Below are 13,266 nucleotides of genomic sequence, written 5' to 3' on the forward strand. Positions count from 1 at the left end.
AATGTTGATAGAGGTTAATAAGTTCATAAAAAACTTATTGTTTTACCAATCATACAATTTTGGTTGGTCTTAAGGCACACATAAATTTTGCAATAAATGTATAAACATTTTCCTGCTCTTCACATCATAATAAGTAATAGAACATTACTATTAAAAGCAAAACCAAGTGTAGGTCGTCGTAGAAGTACTCAAATAGATTTAAAAACTATTTGAACTTAATATTTAATTTAACTAACTAATTTAGTGTCGAATAATTTTGTCTATATTGCAAGCAGCTTAGATAAAAACACATACAATCGATAAGTATAAACTACGCCAGTTTAATAACCCCCATAGGATGCCATGATATTCTCTGCTTACTAAACATCCTGTCCTAATTTTTATTTTATAATTTATTTTGTTTAGTTTGATAGGGTAAATACGTAGCACATACTTTTAGGCAAATTTTCTCCCTTTCGTCGTCATTAAAATATAATCTGATGTGCTTCTGAAAATCTTCTAACATACTTAATTTCTTAACTCTCGTGTCTATGTAATGTAATTTTGAAATCGCCATTTGTTAAATAAAGAAATGTAAAATCATAAACAATAACAAAAATTTTATTGAACGAAAGTTATTATTCCATTATTTTTCGGTGAGTTTTGTTAAACAAAAGATTGCCCCTTGCATCTATCTCGTCCTGAATTATATATTCACCGTGTTGTACGACACTTTTTTTGTCATATGTTCTCGCTCAGGTGTTTTTTGAAGAAACCTCGCACACAGTGCGACAGGTGAAATTGTACAAGGTGAGCCACTACATGACGCAAATTTTATGCCGACTTATTTTATTTAATAATCGACCATGGTAAAAATGATAAACATAGGTACAACCTATATATAAACACAGTCTACATGATGTTAAATTTGAAAACAGAATTTACTAGGTAGCATGATTGATTGAGCATTTACAATAAGGAATAATGTGGACAATGCTATGATGCCGTTTGTTATGTACCTTGGCTCACTGAATATTTTAGAAAATTTCATTGTTTGAATGGGTTAAGACGAATCAGTATGAGTGAGAAAATGGGAGCGGGTAAGTAAGATAGACCTGAATAAATTTAAAGAGTGAGGATGATGAGATATAAAGATGGAGAAATCAAGTTTCAGTGGAAAAACAAGACCTGAAAGAATGACATAGGGTGAAGAAAAGAAGATGAGAAGTGGAGAAATATTGTCAGAGATAAATAGAGGCCACTATCTATTCGTCTCTTTTTATCTTTCACAAAAGAGCACGGGAAAAAAGCGAGAAACGGAAAAGACTTATATAAAATAGAGGCAGTGAATTCATAAATTCCAAAATAACCATCTATTTGACTTTGTTTCACCTGCAGCCATACATAAATATTAGTTGAAAATTCAACTAATTATACTTTTTATCTGTTTTTGATTGAGATGAAACAACTGGTGTCGACTGTGGCCTTGACTCGTCGTGGGTTCGAATCCAGCTTGTGGCTTTTTCATCTCAATCAAGAACTTAAATTAAAGGAATAATTAATTGAAATAATTAATATGGTCAATTAAGACCGCTAAACAAATATGAACCAGTTGAAATATTTAATAATCAATATTTTTTAATTCTAAAAAGATGGTTATTTTTTTAATTAAACCATATATTATATAATATTAAATAGAAATATAGAGAGTGATAAGAGAAAGTGACAGAAAGTGACATAGATGGAAAATCAGAGAAAGAGAGAGGATCAGCCATACGAACACGTGTGTGTGTGTGTATTTCCTTAATTCAGAAACACTGTACTACGGGAGTTTATTTTGTGTAAGCACCATTTACATAATTACATGCATTTAACAAATCAATTCAGTACAATTCAATGGTCGTGAAAGTACTCTATTTGTATTCAATACATAGATAAATAGAGTGAGAGAGAAAGAGAGAGAGAGAGAGAGGGAGAGAGAGACAGACAGACAGGCAGGCAGACAGACTGACAGACAGACAGACAGATAGATAGACAGATGCGGACCTTTCTTCTACTTAACGTGAGTTGTTCATTTTACATACAATTTATGCAGACTCTTTTGGTCTTTACTATCTATTTTACAAATATAATGCAAGAAGAAATAAAGTTTTAAATATTTTTTACTAAATATTTCACAATAAAACAATTTTTGATTTATAAATTCAAAAACCAATATGTATTTATCTTTGTAAAAATTCAATGAATAACAATATAAAAAAAGGCAAACAATAGTTAGATATTACTTTAAATAAATTAACCATTTATTTTTTAATTTTCGTTTTACTATAGTTACTTAGAGAATGCAAAAACATAATATTAATTAATTTATGATTCCATCATTTTATGAAGGTTTTAGTTATTTTCTATTATTTAGATGTTTTGGATATTTTCTTGTGAACTTTTGAAAATTTCTCTCAGAGGAACTACTATTTTAAACATTATTAAACAACTTTATGCTGGTAATTAAGAAAGAGTTGAGGTACGTTGTAGTTCTATGAATTGGAAATTCGAATATATTGTTTAGTCTTAAATTTAATGTTTTAATTTTTCTTTATAGATAGTTTGGAGAGAGAGAGAGAGAGGGAGAGAGAGAGAGAGAGAGAGACACAGACAGATAGACAGACAGACAGACAAACAGACAGAAAGAGAGGGACAGACAGACGGCCAGAGAAACGTTTTATTTAACCACGCACAGTTAGATCTACTGAACCTTTCTTCCACTTAACGCGAGTTGTACATTTTATATTATACATACAAATTATGCACAATCTTTTGGTCTTTACAATTTGTTTTACAAATAGAATACAAGAAGAAATAAAGTTTTACATATTTTTTACGTACAGCCATTATGTATTTATCTATGAAAGAAATCAATGAACAACAATTAAAAGTATAAAAAAAAAATAGGTATAAACAATAAAAGCTTTAACAAGAACTTTTGATGGTTAGATATTAACCTAAATTAACCATTAATTTTTTTAATATTCGTTATTATTATAGTTACTTAGAGAATAAAAAACACATAATATAAAACATAATATTAATTAATTTATGATTCCACGATTTTATGATATTTTTAGTGATTTTCTATGAGATGTTTTAGATATTTTCTTTTGAAAGTACGAAAACTGCTCTCAGAGGAAACACTATTTGGAACATTATTAAACATCTTTTTGCTGGTAATTAAGAAAAAGTTGGCATGAGAGAGAGAGAGAGAGAGAGAGAGTGAGAGAGAGAGAGAGTGAGAGGGAGAAACAGACAGACAGATATGTAGACTATCGTAGCTACTAAGTCAGAAAGAAACAGAAATATTACACGAGGAGTGCATATGATTTTTCTTTATTGATTGCATTTACGCAATTATCATTAAAACAATTAAATATTTGTAAAAGTAAAAGCAAACGGTTCTCTACCACAATTAATTGTAATAATGTTAAATTGGCGTTGAACAAATACGCCAGATAAAATTTCGAAAGCTGTTAATGCAATATAATAACACCATTCATATGGAAGGGAAACGATTTCACCTGTGCGATAGCATCTTAAGAATAATAAAAGCAGTAGGTACATTTTACAATGTTATCTACACAAAGCTCACAAGGTAATGTTAATCTTATTCTTTTCTTAAAGGGATCGCATCCTCTGTAGATGGAAATCGCGAATCTGTTATGTACGTGAGATTGTGTTGCATTAATGTTCAACAGTTCAGGTTTTCTAACCAGATTGTTATTGGAATAATATTTCGCACTGGAAGTGGAATATTAATTATCTGTTACAATATTAACAGGCCATTATGTTTTGTTTTTTTTTCGACAAAAGTCGAAGGATTAAGTCACAAGGCTTTCACCCCTATAACAATCTAGATAAGCTTGTTCGGTTTAGTTCATTTGGGCAGCCCTTTGTGATACGTATCTCGTTTTAAACGACCGTTTCTCTCGTAAAACCGTTTTTAATCTTTCGACGACGAGAGTGTGCATTTTTCATTCCTTACTGGAGAATTTGGTTTGTTCCTCTTAATTTTATAACCTCGGTCGACCCTGACTGGCAGTAAACCACTTTGTATTGCACCTTGACCGGCAAAGGTTAAACGCTAGCACTGATACAATAAACTATTTAAAATTTCACTTCACAAAATAAAAGATTCAAAGTTCACCTGGAAGCGATAACGTAATAATTTCCCTGGGTCTGCCCTATTCCCCGTTTTTACCCAATTTCCCTAATTGTAAGTGTAACGCTCGAATATTTTGTTCAGAATCATAAAACATTTAATGGGGGTTTAATTAATGTACATTTCACAAAGCTTCGATTGCAATCTTGTCCAAACATTCTACTCTCTAGTAATTCGTTGATTTTTAATAAATAGATTTATTTTACAAACAAAAAATCTGTCTTTTATTAATGTTATTATAGAAATATAAAAATCTATGTAAAATGTAACATATCACAAAAGCTAACTCGAATCTCTTGTGTCTTACAGTTATACCTATTTTCGATTTTCAACATGAATCTTGTCTCAATTTAGATCGATCAATTATTATCAAGTAAAGCCATTGAATACGACCCAATATTAAGACTTGTAAGTAATCAATCAAAAAATTAAACATTGCGTTTGTTACAAAACGACCGACAGCAACACGCTTGGCGATTAGACACTTCGATGTTATCAAGTCAGTAAACCTAACAAAACATTAAACTTCTTTAACTGCTACCAGACACCTATAATTATTAGCTTTTAATAATTTCTTCGACTTCGAACCTTGTAGTACAGCTAATTCAGAAGAGAATGATTAGAATCCGACGTGGTATGAACATCTGCTGCGACCAACTATAGAAAAGAAAAGGGACACAGGCTAATAGATTAACTGTCACCTGGCCGAAATGGACTTAAGAAACGTATTTTCGGCAATTTTTTTATTTTATTGTTCTGCGGTTTTATTAAAACACTAGACGAAAGTATCTCTCTCTCTCTCTCTCTCTCTCTCTCTCTCTCTCTCTCTCTCTCTCCATATATATCCATCTCTAATCTTGCCTCTATTTTAATATATCTATCTCTCAATCAATCAATTTTTAACTATATCTCTATTTATCTATCCATTTTTGAATTTATCTTTCCACCGTCTCTCTGTCTCTCTCACTCTCTCTCCCTCTCTCTCTCTCTTTATTTCACCATCTCTCTCTCTCTCTCTCTCTCTCTGTCTCTCTCTCTTTATTTCTCCATCTCTCTCTCTTTATCTATCAATCTCTAACTCTATCTATCTTTTTATATGTATATTTATCCATCTATCAATCTCTAACTCTAACTGTATCTCTATCTGTCTATCAAGAATCTCTATCTATCTATTCATCTATCTATCGATCGATCGATCTATCTACACATCTCTACCTATAATAATCTCTATCTCTGTCTTTATCTATCTCTATCTATTTTCATCTATCCATCTCTACCTCTTTCTCTATATTTACCTTACTGTGCATGTGAATTGTAAGTTAGCACTCTATTGTTATCTCTCTTCCTCCATCTCTTTCTCTCTCTCTCTCTCTCTCTNTATATACCTATTTATCAGTCCATCAATCTCTAACTCTAACTATCTTTGTACCTATTTTTTTTGCAATAATTTTTGTTTATCTTTCTCTTATACTTCTCCTCCCCATTTACTTCTTTTGATCTCCCTCTTTGTGATATTTTTTATAATAATATAATCTAAATGGCTGAATGTGTCTTATTTTATATCTGTTTGCTTTATTCCCTTGTTTGTTTGCTCTCTCTCTCTCTCTCTCTCTCTCTCTCTCTCTCTGCTTTCTTTGTTTTTATATTTCTGGTTTCTTTAATTCAACTATCATATTTCTTTTAAGTAACATCACATCTTCTAATAACAACTTTTTCCCATGCTTGAATTTATTGGTTTTGAAGGTTTTAATTGCAGCGATGAGGTTGCATAATTTGAAAATTTTCAAAGGTTCATGGAAGTCTTTTTTGCTTCTGAAAGTCATTAATCTTGTGTCGTACGGTTCACATCCTCGAAATCTAATCAGACTAGATTAGGTCTAACTATTCGGATTCTGGCCGAGAATATGTTTTCGTCCTCAAACCCTGTAAATAAAGGCGGAATCTATCATTTCCAGATGGAATACCGGCTTCTGAGTTTATCTGTTGGGTAATTAAAAAGTCCACTAGAAGACTCTATGAGAAGGAAAAACAACGGTACCCCTCGGAGGCACTCACTATGGTAATGAATACAAAAGCCGTCTCGATCTGAGCTTCTGATAGCATTCATGCTAAGTGCTCTCCATGTTATTATTACCAAGGCCCACACCACATGCTATGTTTCACGCCGAACCATTTCTACTTTTGCCATCCGCCTTCTTGAGCATAACAAACCAGTTTCGGGATGATTGATGTTCAAACAATATCACCTAAGCCGTACCATCAAAAATCTGCATTGATAAAAACATGTCATGATGACACCAAAGAAATAAAAAAAGGATACTTAACTTGTTGTATACCTTAAAAATCATATATTCAATGCTTAAAAACATTTTTTAAATATTTCAATTAATTATTCTTTCTATGTATGATCTTTGTTAAGAGGAAAAAGTTAGTTCACGAGCTGGATTCGAACCCACGATCTTCGGCTCAATACGCCGCTGATCGAACCACTTGAGCTTTCGTGACTTCAATTTTTTAAATAGTTTAAACTACCCATATTAACACTCATATAATGGATTTTCATTGACAAAATTATACAAGACGAAAGTAATTTTAAGCGACAAATAATTAGAGTAGATTGAAAGATTGAATCAATTGGTGTGCGAGTCGGTGAACTCATGTTGAACCGGCACAGGGTCACTTACTGGGTCTGTCTTCACTTGCATGGCGCCATCTTCCATCTCAGCATTGGGAACAGAATCAGCAAGTTGGGAGGACTGGGATAACCAGTGATGAGGAGTGGCATTTATTATATCGGCAATGTATGGCATATAACAAGAGAGGGATGGTAAAAATTTGGACACATCGAACGTACAGTTTGCTATAGAAGGTTTTTGACCTGAAAGGATTGGATTCTACAGGAGTTGGATGCTTTGCCATATCCCCATGTGTCCGTACCATACGTTTGAGTAGCCTGTATTAAAAAGAAGATTTTGAATCATCTACTAAGTTTTTTTTTCGTTCAATCAAGTAGGTGGATTCCATGTGAGACGTCGATGTAGAGTACTAATTGGTGAACATTGTTGTCGGTAGAGGATAATACAAGAGGATTGCTCACAACATTAAATTGTAAAATTTGTTGTATAATTTAAATAAAAGCTTTTTGGATAATATCCATAAAATTGTTGAGAGTTGAATAAACGTGTAAAATGTTTGCCGTGATTATAATGCATAATGCAACATTAGACGAAATGAGTGCACCCAACCATGCATGTTATAAAAATACTCATTTTACGTATAAAAAAATTTATTGTAATTTATGTAAATTATTTTTTTCGAAGGGTAGGCCTTGGCAAATACGATCGCTGGATTTTCAGATATGGCCTGGTGAAACCACTCTGTACAAATAATTGCACTCGGAAACTTTCTATAAAATTTACCTTTTAAATATGAAGAAACTCTCTCGAAGTTTTCTCTAATCAAATTTAGATTTAGATATATCTTGTCAGCATAATGTGACAAAACGCCCTAGTGTTATGCCACACCGAATCGTGCATACTGAAAGGACTTCTGAATCTTCCGTGATTGCATGTTCATTTGGTGCATAAACAACGCGAATTCCGCCAGTGAGAACTATGATTAAGCTGTGAATGTCTAAAAACAATTTATTTATTTTTTAAATAAAGTAGTCAAGGCAGTTTATCAAGCGAACGATACAAAACGGCAATTTGAAAAGTGTTTGTTTTTACTTTTTGCGAAACAGAATTAGGTTGTTACTTAATATACTTGAGAAAAGATCACAGATTTTACAGTAAAACATGGGATATAAATCCTGCCTATGGACCTCTGGTCATTCATGAAGCCCTGGTATGGTGACAAAAAGCTTGGAAAAGAAGCCATGCTATCAATTTAAAAAATTTACATATTGCAATATATATAAACATAACAAGAGATGTTTAAAAAGCCGAATCGTATCGAGGAGTTTTAGTATGACACATGAATGGATCCAAATTGGACCAAGGAATAAAGGACCAATTTTGACCTACCGAAACTTGTAGGTCTCATCAGTTTTTCCAGCTGACTTCCTTGCAATAGACTCTGAACACGTTAAATGCCTAAAAAGGGAATAAAATGTGTACAGATATATTCTCAGACAACCAAGCAGCACTGAAAACCTTTCTACACCTTCACCTCAAAACTATCTGGGAATGCCAAACTTCAACTTCTGAGAAAACGAAATCAGATGACTCTGATGTGGGTGAAAGGAGGTGAATCTATGGTCAGTTGACATTACTGAATTTTTCTCTGCCCTTTACTTGGGTCTCGACTACTCTATGCCATTTACTTGGGTCTCGACACTACTAGGTCTAGACCCTCCTTGCCCTAGACGTCCTCGACACTTCTATGCTCTTTCTTGGGTCTCTGTCCTTGCTTAGGCCTCCCCAATTCTTCTATGTCCTTTACGTATGTCTCGACACGCTCAGGTTTCCAGTCTCCCTGGCCTCGACTTTCCGTGCCAAGGGTCTCCTCGATACTTCTATACTTTTTAGTTGGGTCTTTGGGTCTTGTCTTTATACTCTTTACTCAACTTGCCTCCACTCTCCTCATCAGACAACTTCCCTGGGTACCAACTCCACTTCCTTCGGTACTCTTTTTGACTCTTCTCTGCCCTTTCGGGACTCGACTCTCCCTCACCACGATTGCCCCTTTTTAAGTCAACTCTTCCGAGTTTTGACTTCCTTCGGAACTATACTTGTTACTCGGGCTTCAATCGACTCGTCGATGTGGACTTCACTTGCATCGGGACCATTATCATCTTTTCTTTCCCTTCTTCCATGTCCGTTATTGTTCCTTCTGACTCTCGAAAGTTAATTTTTTCCATTATACCTTTATGAACTCTGGCCACGATGAAAACTTCCTCTTAATGAATAACTCATTGTCTTTTTTTTTGTTATTTTCTGTCGTCGCCTTTCTACAAACATTGGCTTTTGGAAAAGTTACTTTATTGCTACTGGTTTGGTGAGCCGACCGATTTACAGCCCAGCATAAAAAGGTACTTGCTCCTTTTAAACCAATGCTTAACCAGAACTATCGTCATGCCCAAATTTAGCATCCAAAATATAAGTTGCATCCAACACTGTATTTCACTTTTATTGTTTGACATCCTGCGATATGCCTAAGTGATGACCAGGTTTTATTTATGGCAATTCTTTTGCTATGGAGATTTTGAGAGAAACATGGTGAGTAGTCATGGTCTAGTCATGGTGAGCTATATGTTGTAGTTATATTCATGAATCCTCACCTCAAATGACCAGCGCAATAAAGAACTCAATTTCCCTCTATTCTAAACATCATAAACTCAAATCAACGGTCAAATTCCACTCTTTACAGCCGACTCGAAAAAAATTCATATTTTATGAAGACCTAATATAGCAATATTTTAATTAAGCGAAGATCGTGGGTTCTAATCCCGCACGTGACACTAACGGTTTCATTTCAATCAAGATCTTACATAAAAAGAATAATTAATTGAAATAATTTTAATTAACTTCTCACCGACTCTGTTGATACATTATAACAGCACAATGCTGAAACCAAAAATCAACCTTAAGACCAGCAATCGAAACGTCATTCATTATTATTGTCTCAGAGAGAGGATGATATAAATAAAATCAGTTTCGATTGTTTATAAGGTTAATTAAAATGAGTACGCATCATAAACGTGTTTACATTAGTGTGCACACAATGATATTTCATTTCCAGAGACTTTTCAAGGGGCTTAAATTACCATTAATTACTTCCATCTGATAAGGTGAGTTAAGACGACTAAAGGACACAGTATTTGCATATTTTTAGACAATGTCCTCCCGCCATCCTTGGTATGCGTATCCAAAGAGATCACTATCACGCCGTTATAAAAATGAAAACGGAATAGTTTAGTACGGCGGTCTTAATCTATTCTCATTTTTACAATTGTTAATGCGCAATGCCAACGCATGATATTTATAACGACACCTTTTCTTTTCCTCTCTTATCTAAAATTTTGATTACCCACAGTGAATGAAAAGAATCCATCCAATTAGATTTTTTATTCGGGCTTTTAGAGCTTCTAAGGCTGTGTGATATTTGCATGGCGGTTTGTTAGTGATTCGGTTGGTATGTGTAATCGTTTTTGCTTGTTGTTTCTCCTAATTACTTAACTTTCTTTTGTTTGCTATCCTGTTTTTTGTCTTTATTTTTTGTTTTTGACCGACCTGTTAATTATGTAACATAATTTTTCACCTCCCCAAGCAAAATAAAATCATGTCTCACTGTGCATGTTTGTTTCTATAAATAGATCTGTTTGATTAATTTGATTTATATAAGCTCAAATCGGCACGTGCATGTATACTGCGTATATATACTCATATACAGAGTCTAGCTTATCACTTTTCATAGTCCACCGGCAATTCCAACTTTTGTAATTTACGGTAAATTACCGGCAAACATCTCGAATCAGCCATCTCAGGTTTTGGCAGGATCAGACCTCGGTCGACAGCTAGATCATTTCAGCACCCAACACATGCAGTTCCTAAATTCAAACCCTTTCACTCGTTCTTATATAAATCATTTTCTATTTTTATACCTATATTCATACCTCACTCAATTTGGGTCGTTGGGTACTCAATATTCTGCCATCGACCCATAATACACATTCAAGCCAATAAATACATTCACTCTCAACACACGCTAAGAACACCCAACCATCATTAATATATACAATAAAATAAACCTGTTTCTCTCCACATTCGGAACAGCAGACCCAGATATTCGGTGCCGTGTTCAAGAACGTTTTCTAAAGCATATCGATTGGCATTTCTTCACGCTCTTTATATAGAACCAAGGAGTTGCACCCATAATCGTCACATCGAGCAACCTTTCTCTACATGTCGGACACAAAAGTTCCGTATGTCAAACTCTCAGGCATATCTTGAATCGGATGACGATGATCCTCTACGAATCAGATCCTCCATATCGACAGTGAGACTCTTCTCTGCCAGGCCCACCGACGCTGCCACTGCCACCCCCTTTTAATCGTATTTTCATTGCATTTTTGAGCCAAAGGGATGGTTAAATCCAGAGGTTGGAAACGTCCCGGGTCTCGTCGGCGTTTTCATTACCTCCAGACCCAGACAGATTGTCGTCGAAACTTTCACATTCAGCAGTAACCCCAAGAGTACATTAATCTGTTTATATATGTATTTTATTACTACACAATATTTATTTTTGATTTATTACTCTATTTATAAGCGGTCTGTAAGTATGCTTATTTAGGCGTTGCAGTTTGGCTGCTTTAATTTTCGTACGTAAGGTCGTTGTTTTGCTTTTTATTTATTATGTGTCCTTTGTGTTATAATTACAATAGAGTCCAGATAGTCCGGTTTTATCGAAGTACCCTGATGGCCCTATTTTACTGGTTGAAGCCTACCTCCCTCCTTGTACCAGGAATTGTGAATTTGGGTGGCTACATTCGTTATTAGGCGAAATCCTGAAGTACATTTTATAATTGCAGGTGAGTTACATGCCCTTATCACTTCCCCCCCGGTCAATGGTAAAACATCTTGAAATATATTTTATTATATATTTTTATGTATATTTTTATCAATCTGTTTGTAGTCTAAAAGTTATTTTTTGGTGATTTCGGCATATTGTACTTTTATATTTGATTTGTTTCTATTATTCATTTACGAGTACGTCTTATTTTTGTTTATTTTATTTTTCAATTTTGCTAGTAGTTTCACACCATTGATAAATGGCACGTCAAAGAAAAAAAATTGGAACCTATTATCGTCGTAATTTGCGGTGTGGACCCTTAATTATATAACATTAATTTTTACGACTGCGCTCTTCAAGTAAGGGGTTAAAAAAATTTCGAGCCGTTGATGGGCCGCGTTCCGCGCGATCGCACTAATAAAAATGTTTAAGACCCGCTTGACAACACCTAAATTGTTTTATGGCTTAATCCACTTAAAGGGAGCCCCTTTCTTCAAAATTAGGCGCCCATTGGGCCAATCAGGTTTTTATTAGTTAATGACATCTTTGAGAGAGTGTGAAAGCCGATTCAGTAAATAAAGTAAAAATCACGCTGAACCGGCATTGGGTCCGTCTTCACTCGTGGGGTTGTTGACTAGTTTAAACTTGTCCGGCATTGTACCATCTTCAGTGAGGAACCAACGATGGAATTTCTGAGTGTTTATTATTCCATTATTGAGAGTAACAGTTCTAGAATGTTTCAACGAAAAATAATAAATTACCTCGACTTAACTATCGTAATTTTAAACTTCCTTAAAAAAAACTTCGTAAATAACAATATAAAAAATTATTTGATCAATTGTCTTGTCCAAATCCGTAAGACATCACTAAGTCAACGTTTCTAAGTTTGTCTAAGTATTTAGCGAATTATTATAAAGCGGAGACTGGAAATAATCATGCCATTTTTTAAAATGTTATTCGATTCAATGTTCTAGGAGGTAAAACATATAATTTTTTAATTCGTCTAGCAAATTATATTCATGGCGCCTGAGATGCGGCGTCATCTCTCAGCATAAACATCCTGGCGTATTAATAATAAGCTTTACGGTCAACGTTAATTAGCGTCGTACAACTGTTTAAAGGAAGCACCTGTTAAGTGGGCATCACTTCTACTTCACGACTTGCATTCTTTAACGAGCTTGAAAGTTTTTGAATCTGATTTCCCGTTACACGTGGATTTCCCATGAGAAAAAGTTATAAAAGATTCCATAAGCCAGGGGCTTAACACGATCCCTGAGGACAGCCTTTGGTTTTCTTTCTTCTTGTTACGGAAGAATTTGTAGCCAGATCTGCGATCCTCCCTTCAAAATAATTTTCTGCGAGTATATATAAATTTCTGGGACAGTTGTTACTTTTAAGTTCACTTCGTATACCAGGCACCGGGCAGATCCTTTCACATCTAGGGATATCATTACTTCTTCTTTGCTTCGGATATTATAAAATTTTTGGCCTTCATTATTACGTAGTGCTAGGCTGAGCTATAAAGATAAACTACTTATAACTTAGAAGATATACTTCGATGAAAA

This window comes from Cimex lectularius, unplaced genomic scaffold (genome assembly GCF_000648675.2).
Source record: "Cimex lectularius strain Harlan isolate CLEC.00 unplaced genomic scaffold, Clec_2.1 scaffold2, whole genome shotgun sequence".
Lineage (NCBI taxonomy): Eukaryota > Metazoa > Arthropoda > Insecta > Hemiptera > Cimicidae > Cimex > Cimex lectularius.